The sequence below is a fragment of the Geotrypetes seraphini genome, chromosome 10, assembly GCF_902459505.1.
Source record: "Geotrypetes seraphini chromosome 10, aGeoSer1.1, whole genome shotgun sequence".
NCBI classification, from domain to species: Eukaryota; Metazoa; Chordata; class Amphibia; order Gymnophiona; family Dermophiidae; genus Geotrypetes; species Geotrypetes seraphini.
In genome coordinates this window covers 63,594,990-63,614,654 of record NC_047093.1, presented here as the reverse complement: position 1 = coordinate 63,614,654, position 19,665 = coordinate 63,594,990, and positions in this window count along the sequence as shown.

Below are 19,665 nucleotides of genomic sequence, written 5' to 3'. Positions count from 1 at the left end.
GCTTGGTGCCCACCCTCCCACCTATTTCCCGGCGTTGTACTTTAATGCTTTGGGGCAGCGTTAATGATCATGCCTGCCCCGGAACTCTTCATTCTACTTCCGGGGGCAGGCCTGCTTGTTGACGCTGTGTGGCGGCTGCCACGAAGATTTAAAGTACAATGCGAGGAGGAGGTTGGGGGTGGAGTCAGGAGCCGTGCATCAGGGTTCCGCCGGGGCTAGGGCGGAGCATCTGGGTCTTCCCAAACAGTGTTCTGCTGCCTATGCCTGTATAGAATACAAGGGGCTGCTGAAAAGTTCTCAGCTCAGCCAACAAAGTCGGGGCAGTCTCCATTGAGGGCTATATACTTAGTCAAGTTTCAAGTTTAATAAAAATTTGATTAATCGCCTATCTTAAATTCTAGGCGATATACAGTAATAAAATAGGGGCATTACAAATTTAAAATACTGGACAAAAAACTAATAACAAAGACAGATGAACGAGAAAACAAAAGGGAGAAGGGTGAACTACAATAAAATCAAGAAAAGAGAACAAAAAGGGAAAAACAAGAGGAAAGGGGTGGGGTTTCATTCAAAGCTGCCTTTATGGATTCGAGGAAGGGGAACGAGCGTCAGTGCTCAAAAGCGTCTCTATATAGGAAACATTTTAAAGCTCCTTTAAATTTATCTAAGTTTGTTTCCTCCCTGAGGTAGGGGGGCAGTTACTGGAAAAGAAGTTGTACAGCGAGTGCTGAAAATCTTGAATGAGGGGACAAAAAGAGTAAATTTGGGGAGGAAGATCTGAGAACTCTAAAGGGAACATGAGGGATGAATAATTTGCCGATGAAAGCTTGTTCTCTGATTTTATCTAATCTAATCTAATCTAATCCTTAGGTTTGTATACCACATCATCTCCATGTTTGTAGAGGTCGACGCGGTTTACAGTAGGAGAAATAGGAAGGAACTACAACAGAGGGTTAGAGGTAGAAGTGTGAAGAAAATTTAGAGGACTTGGGATGCCAAGATATAAGAGTTTTTGATTCCTAAGTTGGAGGGAGACTTACATTTTTTGAGAAAAGCCAGGTTTTCAGATGTTTGCGGAAAACTTGGAGAGAGCTCAAGTTCCGAAGAGGGGAGGTAAGGTTGTTCCAGAGCTCAGTGATTTTGAAGTGGATAGTTTTATGTGTTTTAAAAGTGAGTAATGCAATTTTGCAAGTGATTCTATGAGGGATGGGAAGCCAATGGGCGTTTTAAGTGACGTGATCATATTTCTTAGAGTTTTTTCTTCTGTATTTGTCCGTATATTTTAGCTCTCCTATAGAAGGCATGACAGTGCTAAATAGCAAGACCCCCATTCCTGTTGGGCAGCAGAAATAGTCAGTCCACTATCCATATTGCTATCCAAGAGTATTCTTACTCTTCTCAAGCACTCTCTGAATACTGCCAGAGAGGTCTGTAATGATTTTCAGTGGCACTCTCTGTATAGATATCCAGAATGCCTTTATATCATACCAATACTCTCTGGGAGACTGCATCAAAATGGCAGATGACGTTTAATGTGAGCAAGTGAAAAGTGATGCATGTGGGAAAGAGGAACCCCAAACTATAGCTACATGATGCTGGATTATATGTTAGGAGTCACTGCCCAGGAAAAGGATCTACATGTCATTGTTGAGGACACGTTGAAATCCTCAGCTGAATGTGTGGCGGCAGCTAAGAAAGCAAATAGAATGTTAGGAATTATCAGGAAAGGAATGGAAAACAAAGATGAAAATGCTATAATATCCTTGCATCGCTCTATGGTACAGCTCCAGTTTTGGTTGCCCTATCTTAAAACAGACACAGCGAAATTAGAAAAGGTACAGAGAAGGGTGACAAAAATGATAAAAGGGATGGGATAACTTCTCTATGAGAAAAGGCTGAAGCGGCTAGGGCTCTACAGCTTAGAGAAGAGATGGCTCAGGGGTGATTTGAAAGAGGTCTATAAAATACTGAGTGGAGTGGAAAGGCTAGATGTGAATTGCTTGTTTACTCTTTCCAATAATATTAGGACTAGGTGGCATGCGATGAAGCTATTAAGTAGTAGATTTAAATCAAACTGGAGAAAATTTCTTCACACAGAATGCCTTCATATCATACCAACCAATACTCCCTCTAAGGATTGACTGGATGCATGCAAATTTTTTTTCATGTGAGCAGGGCCGGATTTTCCTATAGGCTAATTAGGCTTCAGCCTAGGGCCTCAAGATCAAGAGGGGCCTACATTCAAATTGTTAGCAAAATTAAAATTACACTATTCTAAAAACAGTGAACACTAAAACACTGAACCGAAAATAAGGAGAAATTCTACGCTTCGGGATCGGAACCGGCTCCGGCTGCAACGGGGCGCCGATTTGGCTTCTCCCTTTCTTTTTCTTGCCCTGGGAGGAGGATCGGGGAGGGAAAGACGTCAGTCTGGAAACAGCTGGGCAAAGCCCAGCCCCATGGGGAGAGAGGCAAAACGTGGATCTGTCAGGACAGGGCGGCCCAGACTGGCATCGGGGGTGGGTGGAGGGGTGGGGGGTTTCAGTGGAAGGGGGATGGGAGGCAGGCAGGCTGGCATCGGAGGAGGGGTGGGGGGGGGGTTAATGGAAGGCAGGCAGGCAGGATGGCATGGGGGGTGTTCAATGGAAGGGGGATGGGAGGCAGGCGGGCATCGGAGGGGGGTGAGGTGAGGAAGGATGCACTGGGGCACTATGGACATAGGAAGGGGCAATGTTGTGTGTTATGTTTGATTAGTTATTGTTACAAGTACTATATATGGTGCTGAGAATAAATGTCCAAATAAGTGTTCTCGACTTTTTTTTATTTATTATCCGTGTCACATTTTTTATAAAGGTTAGTACCAATAACAACATGTTTCATTTAACATATTGATATATATCACAGTAATGATGTATTTTATTATCTCTCATGTGATTTACAAACTTAAAAATGGGAGGTGAAAGGGCTTCATAAGTGGAATAGCCTAGGGCCTCTTTTCATCTAAATCCAGCCCTGCATGTGAGCAACAAATTCTAAAAACCAACAATTTTTGATCCCATTATTAGCAATGCTTTTCTATATATAGTACAAAAAACTATCACATGGCAGTAAAGATGCTTCTTTTCATGAACCGGATCAATTCTAGTCTCAAATTTTGACAGACCTTGCTCCAACGTACCTTACCTCAGAATACCTGTATCTGCTAACCAGTTCTTCTACCATTCACTGCAAATATGTTAATACCCATTCGTGACTCTATGATTAATTTTCTTAAATTCTGCAAAGCATGTGTTCTTAGTCATATTCTCTATAAGTTATTGATTCTATAGCTTTGTGTTTTGATTCTGTAGCATGTTATTGACTCTGAAATGTATGTATCTATGTTCCTGAAAACTTTGTGTATGTATCCTTGTAACCCGTTCTGGGCTCCTGGGGAGGATGGGTTATAAAAATGAATGAATAAATAAATAATAATTGATTTAGCTTAGTAATTAATTTTTTATAATTTTGTTTGAAAGTAAGGTTGGGTCAGTATTTTTGTGAGTGACCATATAACAACCAGATAAAATGTGAGCGATTGCTCGTATTCTCTGCTTACAGGGAACTGATATATCAACAGTCTCTGGAAAGTGCCAGGGCAGTCTGTAATGATTTTCAGAGTGCTCTCTCTCTCTCTCCATTCCAATACTCTCTGGATGGTGCCAGGGGATCTGCAATGATTTTCAGTGGCACCATAGCTATCCAGAATGACCATGCTTCACCCTGACACTCTCTGGATAGTTTTAGAGCACTCTGTAATGATTTTCAGCAGCACTCTCCATATAGCGCTATTCTGACATTGCATTTTGCCAGGGCAGTCTGTGATGATTTTGAGGAGCACTCTCTGTAAAATATCACCCTGACATTCTCTGGTTAGTGCCAGGATTGTCTGTGCTGATTTTAAGTGGCATTCTCTGTATAGCTATCCAGACTGCCCTTGGTCCACCCTGACACTCTTTGGCTAGTGCTAGGGTGGTCTGTAAAGATTTTTAGCTGCACTCTCTGTAGAGTGCCACTGAATATTTACAGGGTCAGCTAGGACACTTATTTGGATATGTACCTTTGATATTGATCTGTGCTATGAATTCCAGTTTTGGACGTATATCACTCAGTAAAATTTGAATTAGAAGTTAGACTATAGACAATGTTCACAAACATTTTAGTACGAGGGTTCTCCAAAATGTTTCCGCGCTTTCATATTTTTGCGGGAAATGGTTGGGGTGGGAGAAGTGGTAAGAGGGCGTGTCGTAGAATGTCATGTGACTAGTCAGCCAGGCAAGTCGGCTCACCTTGCAGGTAGTGCCATGGAGGTGCTTTTGAGATTATTTAATAAATAGTGTTTAAAAAAAAATAAAAGTGTGGAAACTTTTTGAAGATCCCTTGTGTGTGCATGCCTTCAAGTTGACTACCTGAAGCAGTGGCGACTTTGCCACGAAACAATCGTCGGCCCTTATCACTGCTACCTATGTCAAAACAGAGTGGGGCTCATAATAATTAAAAAAAATATCTAAAAGTGGCCTAAATGGGTACTTGGACGATCAAAAAGCCTGATCGTCCAATTACCCACAATCAAAGCTGGTTTTAGACCTATCTAAAACCAGCTTAGGCCTTTCCCCTGCCTCTAAATGCACAGAGAGAAAAGAGGCGTTTTTAGAGGAGGGGAAAGAGCAGGCGGTGGGCGGGAGGTGGACCGATCTACACCTAGGCGTACAACACATATAACCAAAGATTTTGACAAGTTGCCTAGTCAGCACTTATACGTTTTGACTTAGACCAAGTCAAAACAGGGTTAAGTGCCGAAAAAGGGGCCGCTGAGCTGATGGCGGCTGGCGCGATCAGTTCAGTGGCCCGGCAACTTACCCATCCACCCCCCCCCGGCAACCATCGTGGCAGGAGAGATGCCTTATCTCCCCTACCGCGATGCGATCACCCCTCTACCCTAACTGCTGCGACTCGCGGCAGGAGAGATGCCCAATCTCTTCTGCCGCGGGTTGTGGCAGTTCAGGTAGAGGAGTGATCGCATTGTGGCAGGGGAGATGGCCAATCTCTCCTGCCACGATACATCATCCCCCCACTGCCATCGGGGCAAGAGGGAGCCCAAGCCCTCTTGCCCCGCGATCTGCAGCCCCCTCCTCCCCACACGATCCAGCCAGGAGGTGCCACGATCCAGCTCACAGGTGGGGCTTGAGGTGCCTGGGCCAACCGGAATCGGCCCAGTTGTCGTAGGCCCCTCCTGTGGGCAGGGCCTTAGGCACATGGACCCAATCCTTCTACAAATACTAGACTCTATTGGAATCACCGGCAAGGTACTATCATGGTTCAAAGCATTTCTACAATCCAGAACCTACAGAGTCAAAACAATATAAAATCAGAACCATGGCCCAACCCATGCGGAGTACCCCAAGGATCACCTCTATCACTCACGCTATTCAACCTATACATTGCCTCCCTCAGCTTCCACCTAGATAAACTAAACTTAACCTCTTACAGCTATGCAGACGACATAACCATCCTCCTTCCTTTTGACTAACCAATATCCTCCATGGCAGACACAATACACAGAACTCTCAAAATAATAGCAACATGGATGAAAGAACACAAACTAAAACTAAATCCTGACAAAACAAACTTCATTCTACTAGAAAACAGTAAAACCACAACCATAACAAACCTAGTCATAAACTCTATCTCATACCCCATTCAACCCACTTTAAAACTCCTGGGCGTGCTAATAGACAGATGCTGTACCATGCAGCCACAAATCAACAAAACAATAAAAAAATCATTTGCTGTTATGAGAAACCTAAGGCAAGTTTGAAAATTCTTTGACAGAAAACAATTTCAACTCGTGGTACAATCCCTAGTCCTAGGACTAATAGACTACTGCAACATACCCATGCCCAGCAAACATGATAAAATTTAATTTAATTTAATTTAATTTAATTCTTATATACCGCTAACAACTTCAAACAATACAAAACACAGCCCTAAGACTTATCTACTCACTGAAGAAATACAACCATATCACAGAGGCTTACCTCGAAACACACTGGCTCCCTGTTCAAGCGAGAGTACTCTTCAAATTCTACTGCCTACTATTTAAAGCCATAAACGCAGACAGCCCAGAATACTGGAATAATCGACTAAATCAATCCTCCTCAACCAGACACAGGAGAACCCACACACCATTCATGTACCCGCCAACAAAAAACGTCAAACGAAGGAAACTATATGACAACTTCCTAGCTACTAGAGCTGCAAAACTGGACCACCAACTCTCCAACCTACTAATCATGACCACAGACTTCAAAACCTTCAAAAAAGAAACAAAAACCCTACTAGTCAAAAAATACATTAAACTAAACTAACACAACCAAATGCACACCACCTGCAGCACTCCCTGATCCTTCCATCTTAGTAAATTTCCAGATTGCTTCATATGTTTCTCCAATTGACCTAATACCTCATATGTAATATGTAATACTGTAAATTGTAATAATGTAATCCGCCTTGAACCGCAATATAATGGCGGAATAGAAATCACTAATGTAATGTAAACTATTTAAAATGTGTGCATTTGAATATTTTTATGGAAACCAAAACAGAATATGAGTCTATTACCAATAATAAAGTATAGCTATGAAATTTTCAGAGATTTGATTTGTGAATACTTGGGAATAAATCTGCCCTTCATTTTGGCGTTTCATTTTATTGCTCAGTACTAAAGTAGCTTCACTTTCCGTGCTTTGCACGGAATTACAATGGCAGCACATTCCACTGCCATTCCTCTCTGAAGGGAAGCTATTGTGTGCTCATGGAAGTGCTACTGGCACATTATGACATGGCAGCCCAGTCACACATAGATTGGCAATGTGAATGTTAGCCTGCCTTGTTACTGTATCAAATAACTCTAACAGAAGCTTTTGTTTTGTTGGCCAAGTTTTTTTTTGTTTTTTTTAAATCACCTCTGCGGAGTATACCTTACATTGAGTGTTGATTGTTATGAGTGAATAAAAGTGTTACAAAAATCCACAACCCCTGCCTTCAGATCAATATCTTTTATTCTCACCTGGTATTATAGCATTTTAAGAAAACAAATCATGGTACAAAGTAAAGTACAGTATAGCCACATTGACTCTGGGATAATAAAGATTATTATTATTATTATTATTTTATTTCTTATATACCGCTATACCAAGATCTGGGATTGTTTGCAGGTTGCAAGTGCAAACTATCCAAAGAGCTCTTGGGACTATATCAAGCCTTTCTTCATGGGGAAAAAATTGAAAAAGAATATCTTACTGAAGAAAAAACTCTCGTTATTTGGACCTGCTTGCTCCCCAGTCTGTGATAATTTCTAGTTGATTTTTTTCTTAAAAATTCTTATGTTAATTACATTATTGCAAAGTAATTGAAGTTTGTCCATAGTTTTTGAAAATCTCTGGCTATTTCCCTTTCTCTCCTGACCTTTTAAATAGGGGATTTGGCGCTGCATTCAATTTAGTCTAGATCTCATAGTAGATGACGGCAGATAAAGACTCGAATGGTCCATCCAGTCTGCCCAACCTGATTCAATTTAAATTTTTTAATTTTTTCTTCTTAGCTATTTCTGGGCAAGAATCCAAAGCTTTACCCAGTACTGTGCTTGGGTTCCAACTGCCAAAATCTCTGTTAAGACTTACTCCAGCCCATCTACACCCTCCCAGCCATTGAAGCCCTCCCCAGCCCATCCTCCACCAAACGGCCATATACAGACACAGACCGTGCAAGTCTGCCCAGTACTGACCTTAGTTCAATATTTAATATTATTTTCTGATTCTAAATCCTCTGTGTTCATCCTACGCTTCTTTGAACTCAGTCACAGTTTTACTCTCCACCATCTCTCTCGGGAGCGCATTCCAGGCATCTACTACCCTCTCCGTAAAGTAGAATTTCCAAACATTGCCCCTGAATCTACCATCCCTCAACCTCAAATTATGTCTTCTGGTTTTACTATTTTCCTTTCTCTGGAAAAGATTTTGTTCTACGTTAATACCCTTCAAGTATTTGAACGTCTGAATCATATCTCCCCTGTCTCTCCTTTCCTCTAGGGTATACATATTCAGGGCTTCCAATCTCTCCTCATACATCTTCTGGCGCAAGCCTCCTATCATTTTTGTTGCCCTCCTCTGGATCGCTTCAAGTCTTCTTACGTCCTTCGCCAGATACGGTCTCCAAAACTGAACACAATACTCCAAGTGGGGCCTTACCAATGACCTGTACAGGGGCATCAACACCTTCTTCCTTCTACTGACTATGCCTCTCTTTATTAAGCCCAGCATCCTTCTGGCAGCAGCCACTGCCTTGTCACACTGTTTTTTCGCCTTTAGATCTTTGGACACTATCACCCCAAGGTCCCTCTCCCCGTCCGTGCATATCAGCTTCTCTCCTCCCAGCATATACGGTTCCTTCCTATTATTAATCCCCAAATGCATTATTCTCCATTTCTTTGCATTGAATTTTAGTTGCCAGGCATTAGACCATTCCTCTAACTTTTGCAGATCCTTTTTCATATTTTCCACTCCCTCTTCGATGTCTACTCTGTTACAAATCTTGGTATCATCTGCAAAAAGGCACACTTTTCCTTCTAACCCTTCAGCAATGTCACTCACAAACATATTGAATAGGATTGGCCCCAGCACCGAACCCTGAGGGACTCCACTATTCACCTTTCCTTCCTTCGAGCGACTTCCATTAACCACCACCCTCTGGCGTCTGTCCGACAGCCAGTTTCTGACCCTGTTCACCACTTTGGGTCCTAACTTCAGCCTTTCAAGTTTGTTCAACATCCTCCTATGAGGAATTGTATCAAAGTTCGTTTGGCACGATTTACCTTTTGTAAAGCCATGTTGCCTCGGATCCTGTAACCCATTAGATTCAAGGAAGTACACTATCCTTTCTTTCAGCAACACTTCCATTATTTTTCCAACAACAGAAGTGAGGCTCACCGGCCTGTAGTTTCCTGCTTCATCCCTGTGACCACTTTTATGAATAGGGACCACATCCGCTCTCCTCCAATCCCCAGGAATCACTCCTGTCTCCAGAGATTTGTTGAACAAGTCTTTAATAGGACTCGCCAGAACCTCTCTGAGCTCCCTTAGTTTCCTGGGATGGATCCTGTCTGGTACCATTGCTTTGTCCACCTTCAGTTTTTCAAGTTGCTCATAAACACCCTCCTCCGTGAACTGCGCAGAATCTACTCCATTTTCTCATGTACAGGGCCACCATCAGGGCAGTACTACCAGTCCTGCATTCAGGGGCCTGGAGCTGACAGGGGGCCCGGGCTCCCCCAGGGTCCTAGGCCACAGTTCTTCAACTGCCGGTCCCAGTGGCATACCTGAGGGGGGGGAAGTCCGCCCCAGGTGCACAGGAGAGAGCTGGACGGGGGACCCGCGGAGTTAAATACATCTCAAGCCGCGAGGCTTGTCTTCTGTTCCTACCTGCCCTGCCGCTCACATATAGCCGATCGGAAGTGTTCCCCGATGTCAGCGCTGACGTCAGAGGGAGGGCTTAAGCAAAGCTTGCCCTCCGACGTCAGCGCTGACGTCGGAGAATACTTCCGGTCGGCTATTTGGGTGCGGCAGGGCAGGCAGGCAACAGGAGACAAGCCTCTCGGCTCGAGCTCCGTTTTGCTGAGAAAATTGCAAAGATGGGCTGGGAGGCAAACGCGGAACACAAAAGGGGGGAGGGAGTGCGTTTTGGACATAAGGCATGAACTTGGGAGAGAGGAAGGGAGGGAAAGAGATGCTGAGGTGGGGGAGGGAATGGGTTTATGGACACAGAAGGCATGGACTTGGGAGAGAGAAAGGGAGGGAAAGAGATGCTGAGCTGGGGGAGGGAATGGGTTTTTGGACACAAGGCGTGAACTTGGGAGAGAGGAAGGGAGGGAAAGAGATGCTGAGGTGGGGGAGGGAATGGGTTTTTGGACACAGAAGGCATGGACTTGGGAGAGAGGAAGGGAGGGAAAGAGATGGTTGTGTACACGGGGAATAGAAGAAAGGAGAATTTTTGGTCATAGGGATGGAGTGAGGTACAGATAGTGGCATACCAAGGTGGGGGAGGGTGGAGGGGGGGCGGTCTGCCCCACCCCGCCCCGGGTTTACGTCTCAAGGGGGTGCACAGCTGGCCACCCTCCAGTGTTCTCCCTAGGCTGGCAAACTGCGGCTCTTTAGCTACTTGAGTGCCACCGCCGCCATCGGGAACAGGCCGGTGCAAAGTTCTCCCTGCTTTTCCCTCTGGGGCCGACCAACTCTCACCACTCGCATCAATTCTGACATCGGAGAGGACATTCTGGGCCAGCCAATCGCTGCCTGGCTGGCCTAGAACGTCCTCTCCGACGTTAGAATTGACGTCGGGTGGCGAGAGTTGGTCAGCCCCGTGGGGAAGAGAAGCAGGGCGAACTCGGCGCCGGCCTGTTCCCGATGGCGGCAGTGGCAGCCTATTCCCCAGTGGCAGTGGCAGCATTTTTCCAATGGTGGTGGCATAGGGGAGGGCAGGGAGAAAGAAAGAAAGGGGGGGACAGGAAGCCAGAAAGAAAGAAAGGGGGCAGGGTGAAACAAAGAAAAATGGGGCACGGAGAGAGAGAGAAAAACAGACATACAGAAAGAAAGAGGGTATGGAGAGAGAGAAAAAGAAAGAAGGGGCAGGGTGAAACAAAGAAAAAGTTTGGGGAGGGAATGAGGTCTGGAGGAGAGGAAGCATACAGGAGGCTGAAAGAAGGGAAGAAATATTGGATGCACAGTCAGAAGAATAAAGTGCAACCAGAGACTGATGAAATTACCAAAGGTAGGAAAAATGATTTTATTTTCAATTTAGTGATCAAAATGTGTCTGCTTTGAGAATTTATATATGCTGTCTATATTTTGCACTATGGCCCCCTATTACTAAACCGCAATAGTGTTTTTTAGCGCAGGGAGCCTATGAGCGTTGAGAGCAGCGTGGGGCATTCAGCGCAGCTCCCTGCGCTAAAAACCGCTATCGCGTTTTAGTAAAAAGGGGGGGGGGGAATATTTGTCTATTTTTGTATAGTTGTTACTGAGGTGACATTGCATAAAGTCATCTGCCTTGACCTCTTTGAAAACCCATGGAATATAAATGATAATTAACATTTTCTTTGCGTACAGCGTGCTTTGTGTTTTTAAAATTTTATTGTTGGTAGATCATTTTGACTTGGCCACAAAGGTAAGGGGGAGGGAGGGAGGGGAGCTGCTGAAAGACATCTAGTAATCCTTGCAGGCTTGACTGTGCAGGGAATTATTTTTGTAAAATCATGTTTTGTTATGTGACTGGCATTATTTAGACTTTAATTTCTATGAATGAATAGAATGAAAATGATATAAATTACTTGCTTGTTTTTATGTGCGTGCGCTGAAGGAAAGTGGAGAGAGAGAGTGGGCTGAGGACGCTGAAGGGAAATGGGGAAGAGAGAGTGGGGAGAAGACGCTGATTTATAAATTGACAATTGTACAGAATATTGTTTCTTTTTTATATTCATCCATAGCTGCATGTTAATGATGTGCTCATATGCACTTATTTATCATCATAACATATACATCATCATTAACATGCAGCTGTGGATGTGTAAGGACAGGCTGAGGAGGATGGATGGGAAGGAAGGAAGGTGCACATATCAACATATCGTACATTTTTAACATGCATGATGCAGCTATAGGCAAGCTGAGGAGGATGGGATCATACAGATGTGTATGTTCAGATATGCGCTCAGATGTGTAGTTTTTTCTGATATATTTATTAAGCTTACAGTATTTATAAAAACACATTTAATACTTGTTACAAAAAATATTGTGCAATTGTGATCTACTTCTGGCCTACAAAGGTCAAAAGAAATCCTTAACTGAGATTTTACATTCAAAAGTGAATTATAGCTACTAGCACTATTATTTATTAGTTCTTTATTATGCAGATGTTTGTTAGTTTGTTATTAGTTCAGTATTAGACATATGTTAGTTTAGAATAGATAGGTATAGATTAGTTTAGTTTAGGTTAGGTTAGGGCCCTGCTGAAAGAGTCTACCTTGACGTGGTTGCAGGCTTACAAATCTTTTGGTCAAAGAGTGCGGCGACAGAGAAAAGTATGTGTGTATTCGGCCCATGGAAGAAGGGGAGTTCGGGGGGGGGGGGGAGGGGTGCGTGGGGGGCCCAATAGGATTGCTCAGTAAGGGGCCCAGAAATTTCTGATGGCGGCTCTGCTCTTGTAACTTTGCCAGACAATCTCGGTCCTTCTCCAGGATTTTCTTCTGTGAACACAGAACAGAAGTATTTGTTTAGCACATTTGCTTTCTCCTCATCACTCTCCACATATTGGTTCCCAGCATCTTTTAGCCTAGCAATTCCATTTTTCATCTTCCTCCTTTCACTAATATATCTGAAAAAATTTTTGTCTCCCTTTTTTACATTTTTAGCCATTTGTTCTTCAGCCTGTGCTTTCACCAGACGTTTCTCTCTCTTGGCTTCTTTCAGTTTCACCCTGTAGTCCTTTCTGCTCTCCTCTTCTTGGGTTTTTTTATATTTCAAGAACGCCAACTCTTTCGCCTTTATTTTCTCAGCCACTAGGTTGGAGAACCATATCGGCTTCCTTTTTCTCTTGTTTTTATTGATTTTCTTCACATAAAGGTCCGTAGCCATTTTTTTATCGCTCCTTTCAGCTTAGACCACTGTCTTTCCACTTCTCTTATGTCCTCCCATCCTAACAGCTCTTTCTTCAGGTACTCTCCCATTGCATTAAAGTCCGTACGTTTGAAATCTAGGACTTTAAGTATCGTGCTTCCGCTCTCCACTTTAGCCGTTATATCAAACCAAACCGTTTGATGATCGCTACTTCCCAGGTGAGCTCCCACTCGAAAATTAGAGATACTCTCTCCATTTGTGAGGACCAGATCCAATATCGCTTTTTCCCTTGTGGGTTCCGTCACCATTTGTCTGAGCCACTTGAAAGGCATCCACAATCTCCCTACTTCTTTCCGATTCCGCAGACGGAACATTCCAGTCCGCATCCGGACTTCTGTCATTCTGGGTAGCAGGGGATAGCCAGACACCCAATTTTTGGGAAGGCCTGAGTCCAAAGTGGGTTGGCATGACAACCTGTCCTTTGCTGCTCCCTACTCAGCATCTCTTCCTTCCCCCAGGCAATTAGGTGATCACTTAACTCCATTCCCCCTATCTCCATCCAGGACCATTTAATCCTTTATGTCTTCACTGGCAGCAAGTAGAAACTCATTCCCCTTTCTCACGCCAGCTCCAAGCTTTTGCTCTGACTCAAATTTCTGGCCCTGCAAACAGGAAGTTGCATCAGAGGGAAGGCTCAGGCTGGCAAGAGCAGGGAGAATATGTTGCTGTTTGCTGCCTCAGGGAGTGGAGTTACGTGACACTTGATCTCTTGGAAGTAGAGATGCTGGGAATCTTCAGCTGGTAGGGCTTGGAGATCCCCATCAGCCACATTTCTGCTATGCTGCTGTTGGGTGGGCCTATTTCCAAAGTGGGTGGTGCCACTGCTGAAACTAAAAGCTTATAAACTCCCCATACTCAAACCAATTTGGTTCCTTCCTTCTTCTTTCCTCCAGTGTCTTTTACTGAACCTCTCTAACCCATTCTTATACTGGCTTTCTATATCTATCCCACCTATATTTAAATTCTGTCATACCACTGGTTTCTGTCACCTCTGCCAGTCAGCTATTCCAGACATCTGCCACCCTCTGAGTAGAGAAGGAAACATTTCAGCTAAGGGATGTCTGCATTTTACCCCAGAGCTGCAGCAGGAAAATGTATTTTTGCTTGGTTCAAGCCGGTCTTGAACCAAAATCAGCAGGGCCTACTTTTAGTCTAATGCTTTTCCCTCCCTATGCTGAAACTAAAAGTGGCACGGACCTCACAGCAACACTCCGTGCCATTTTTAATCTCAGCATAGGGAGGAAAAAGCATTAGGAACTGTCAGAGCTAAAGTGTCATGGAGGTCTGTCAGAGCCATGACCTATGCTGAGACTAAAAGTGGCAAAACTTTATCATTTCACAAGCGATGAAAGTAGCCTAGAGGTTAGGACAGTTGTCTTGGGCCCTGCTGATCTGGGTTCAAGACCAGGTTAAACCAAGCAAAAGTACATTTTCCTGCCGCAGCTCTGGTGTAAAATGCAGACCTCCCTTAGCTGAAGTGTTTCCTTAAAGAAAAGAAAGAGACTCCTTAAAGAAAAGAAGAGACTCTAAATAATCCAAAATACTGCCATAAAACTCATTCATAAAGCAAAGAAATATGATCATGTAACACCATTACTGATGAAGTCCCATTGGTTGCCCATTAACCGTCGAATTACCTTCAAAATAGCATTTTTAGTTTTCAAAGTACTATTATTTAACGAGCCACAATTCATATCCAGAATGATTATCCCATATCATTCATCTCGATCTCTCCGATCTTCTTATCAAGATCTACTATCAGTTCCATCTTTAAAAATAGTGGGAACAAGGAGAAATGATATGTTCTCTGTTTTAGCTCCCCAAACTTGGAACGCACTGCCACTTTTTATTAGAAAAGATAAAGATCTTATCTCTTTTAAAAAACTTTTAAAAACATTTTTATTTAATGACGCTTTTACTGACTAATTATTCATGCCAAGGCCCCTCTTTCTATTTTTAAAATTTTGGGTTTTTTTTCTTTTTTTCCTTCCCCCCTCCCTTATGTTTTTTTCCCTTATATGTTTTTTCTCTATTCTGAGATATTTGTAACTTTATTTCCCTCTTCCCTTTACTTCTTGTTTGTCACTAAACCTCTTGTATAGAAAAATCTTTAAATCTCTAGAGTTTTGTTTTACATGTGTTGTTAATAATTTTTGTTTTCTCAAATTGCTGGGTTTTTTTTTAAAAGTGTCTGTTCCCCATAAGTTGTTTTTAAATTGTACATCGCTTAGAATGTTTTATATAGGCGATTCATCAAATAAACTTGAACTTGAACTTAAATTAATTATTACTAATAAGATTGTCAGCACAGATCAGTGGGGTCAGAAACGTCAACAGTTACAGCAGTGGAATGAGGGGATAAAATGTGGACCTGCAGACATGAAATCTGAAACCTCAGTTGTCAATAAATGAAGATTTTTAAGGATGTGCAGTTAAGATCTGCTAGGTCCACGTTTTACCCCTTCCCTATTAAAAGCAATGGAAGTAAGGAGGACAGATCAAGACATCTGGGTTTTACTTCTATTGCTTTTAATGGAAGTAAAGCCCAGATGTCTTAATCTATCCTCCTTTTTCTGGAGCCATATGGTCACCCTACTTGTAACAAATGGACCCTGCATATCATCTGGGAGCATGCTGAATACATTTTAGCAATTAAACCTCTGCTATAAAATAATCATAGTTATTGCTGAAAGCTAACATACTGTGCATGATCTGCCTTAGGTTGCCATCCTGACAGCCTTTAGTGCAATGTCATTTATAATGACAAGAGAATGGGGACTTGTATACTGCCTTTTTGTTGCTTTGGCATTTCAAAGCTGACATTCAAGGTAGTGGACACTGGAGGATTAAGTGACTTGCCCAGGGTCACAAGGAGCAGTATTGGGATTTGATCTCACAACCTCTGGGTGCAGAGGTAGAAGCTCAACCAGTGAGCCACAACCCTTCCTTTGTTGCTTTGTTTTGGGTTGTTTCCCATTCAAACTGAGGCAAGACTCCCCCCCACCCCACAATTTTGTTTCTTGTTTGTGCATAGCACTATGGGGGGGGGGGAATGGAGGTGATGGTGGGGAATGCAATAAAAAACCTACTAGAATGAAAGTCCTTGCTACACAATACCCCTGTAAAAGACGAAACATGCCAGAGGGTTGACTTCCAGTGATACCCTAATAAGGCAAAATGGCTGGGTGGATCAAAGCTAAGCTAGTAGCTGTAGCTTTGGTACCAATGAGGTCAACATGTTCTCTGTTTTCTACCATGGGGGAGGAGCATGCTGACATCACTGTGGTGCTGCTCTCAGTAGGGGGAGGCGCCTAATACTCAAGATGGGAGTATTGAGGATGGGAATACTGCTTGGGTTTACATTTCATTGTCCAGCACAGGGGCAGCGATTCCTACCCACTTGCAACGGCTGAACCGGAAGCCTTCCCTCTGATGAAAAATCCCACTGCCTTTCGAAGCCTGTGAGTTCGGCTACACTGAATAATGAAGATGGATGGAGAAGGTGCTGCTTGGACTTCTGGAGCCAGGCATGGTGGCAGGTCCATTGACATCATCAGACCGTTAAGTGTTCGGGGCCCCCCTGAACTCTTCTTGCCCGAGGCACGTGCCTACTTGGCCTACCCTTTAATCCTGCCCTGACTACTAACATGCTAGGTCACTACCTAGAGATCACCGAATGGAAGAATTTGCCCTCACCATGACCCAGATAAGTCAGTAGAAGGGCAAAAAATTCCCCATGCACACACCAAACAAGAAAATATAAATTAAAAAACCATCCGACGTTTACTTTTGTGGCAGATTCATAAAACCAGCTAAGATCAAGGACAAACAGGCATCTCATGCTAGATACCAACAACAGTTCAGCAACGGTTAATATTTGATGCTTAAACAGCATTGTTTAAAATCCAAATCCTATTTCCATCGCAACAGCATGCCATAAACTTTTTTTCCCCCGACTCAAATGTCTTTAGTAAACACAGCAGCTCATAGGCAGCTGCGCTGTCAGCTCTTTGAATTTCCTTCACTGTCAAATCTATACAGCAGTATAAATGTACGCAATGTTTATAATGGCTTTGCATTATAAAAGGCTACATTACACTGCTATTAAAGGGTCTGTGTTTTCCCCCCCGCCACATTATGGAGCAATAGCTTTCGCTTTTTAAAGATCTCGTTTGTCTTATGCACTCTGATGCTCATAATCCGCCCACACTTCCAACACCACAGAATAAGGAACTAATTTTAGAAATGGAGTTTATAAGCAATCATTTTGAAATATTGGTGTAGCTTTATAATAGTTTTCTAAAGAGCTGACGTTTGCAAGAAAGCTGCCATTTGACGGAAAATTCCGATTATACAAAGAGTTCACTTTCAATAAATCTGGGATGTTTTGCCAGATAACATGGGGCTGGGCCTTTGATTTCAGAGCTTTCCTTGCCGTGAGAGGAAGCTAAGAGAAGCCCTTTTTCTCCCTTTTCTTCAAGACTAGCTTTAGATATCTGAGATTTTAAAAAATAGTAACTGTTGCATAGAGCATTCTGGACCCCTGTTCATTAAAAAAAAAAATTAGATAGCTCTAAGTCTGATAGATGTTGGCATTGTCATCTTGAAGCAGGGACTTTAGACCATTTATTATTCTATTGTCCATTTATTATGGAATTTTGGAAATCAATTTGGAGTCAAATAAATCGTTTATTAGAAAATCATGTGGCATTATCCTATGATACAATATTATTTGGCATGGAGATGAGAGCTAAGAGTCAAATATCCTCTACAAATAATAAATTATTGCTCATTTTGACAGGAGTTGACATACAACAAAAAACACTTAATTGGAAAAGTAGGAATAGATTGAACTTTAGTTTTTGGTGGAATTCAGTATGCCATATTTATAAAATGGAAAGAACATTAGCCATTCAAAAAGGGAACTTTAATAAATTTCAGGATGTGTGGAGGCCATGATCAGATTATTGTAAAGAATGAGTATATATTTTTCTTCCCTGATTAGTACAAATGGAAATTGGGTGGGGGGAGGGGGGTATTTATTATTGGAAAATGTTTTTATGAAATATAAAAGGATGAGAGGGAAGGGGATAAATTTAATTTGATAAGATTAATTGTAGAATTTCAAGTGATATATCTATGTTAAAATGTTAATACCAATGTTGATGTACTTGATGTAAGTTATAAAATGAATAAAGAATTATTTTTAAAAAAAATAGTAACTTTGTTATTTTCTGGCTGAGTTTCTTCTGTATCCCTTAGGGTAGTTATTAAGAGGGGCTATGAGTCAATTCACCCCCTTACTTAATCGGAATAATCTATATATATAAAATCGGAGGTATGTATGTATGTATGTATGTGTGTGTGTGTGTATGTGCCGCGATCACGCAAAAACGGCTTGACCGATTTGAACGAAACTTGGTATGCAGATCCCTCACTACCTGGGATGATATGTTCTGGGGGTCTCGCGGCCCACCTGCACACGTGGGCGGAGCTACAAACATAAAATCAGATTTCACCCATTCATGTCAATGGAAAAAATGTAAAAAGCTGCCATTCCCACAGTAATTCAAAAACGGCTTGACCGATTTGAACGAAACTTGGTTTGCAGATCCCTCACTACCTGGGGTGATATGTTCTGGGGGTCTCGCAGCCCACAACTCTATGTTGCTTGCTCAAGGCTGGGTTCACCCAAGAATTTAAATACCTACATAATGTAAATGTGCATGAGTTGAGCCTCTTTCATTTGAAAGGAAAGTCTGCAATGAGAGGGCATAGGATGAAGTTAAGAGGTGATAGGCTCTGGAGTAATCTAAGGAAATACTTTTTTTTACAGAAAGGGTGGTAGATGCATGGAACAGTCTCCCAGAAGAGGTGTGTCTGAATTCAAAAGGGCCTGGGATAAGCACATGGGATCTCTCGGAGAGAGAAAGAGATAATGGTTACTGCGGATGGGCAGACTAGATGGGCCATTTGGCCTTTATCTGCCATCATGTTTCTATGAAAAAGGTGAACCAGATGATATTGTGTATTTGGATTTTCAAAAGGGATTTGACAAAGTACCTCATGAAAGACTTCTGAGGAAATTAGAAAGTCATGGGATAGGAGGTAATGTCCTTTTATGAATTATGAACTGGTTGAAAGACAGAAAACAGAATGGGTTTAAATGGTCAATATTCTCAATGGAGAAGGGTAAATAATAGGGGTCCCCAGGGATCTGTGCTGGGACCACTGGTTTATAACATATTTATCAATGATCTAGAGATGAGAATTATTAGTGAGATAATTAAATTTTAAATTTGCAGATGACACAAAGTTGTTCAAAGTTGTTAAATCGCAAGATGATTGTGAAAAATTGCAAGAAGACCTTGTGAAACTGGATGACTGGGCATCAAATTGGCAGATGACGTTTAATGCGAGCAAGTGCAAAGTGATGTATGTGGGAAAGAGGAACCCAAACTATAGCTATGTGATGCAGGGTTCCACCTTAGGAATTACTGCCCAGGAAAAGGATCTAGGTGTCATTGTTGAGGAAATGTTGAAGCCCTCAGTACAATGTGCAGCGGCAGTTAGGAAAGCAAATAGAATGTTAGGAATTATCAGGAAAGAAATGGAAAACAAAGATGAAAATGTTATATTGTCCTTGTATCACTTTATGGTATGGCTGCAACTTGAATACTGTGTGCAGCTCTGGTCGCAGTATCTCAAAAAAGATATAGTGGAATTAGAAAAGGTACAACGAAGGGCAACACAAAATGATAAAAGGGATGGGACGACTTCCCCATGAGGAAAGGCTAAAGCAGGTAGGGTTCTTCAGCTTGGAAAAGAGATGTCTCAGGGGTGATATGATAGAGGTCTATATAATACTGAGTGGAGTGGAAAGGGTAGGTGTGAATCGCTT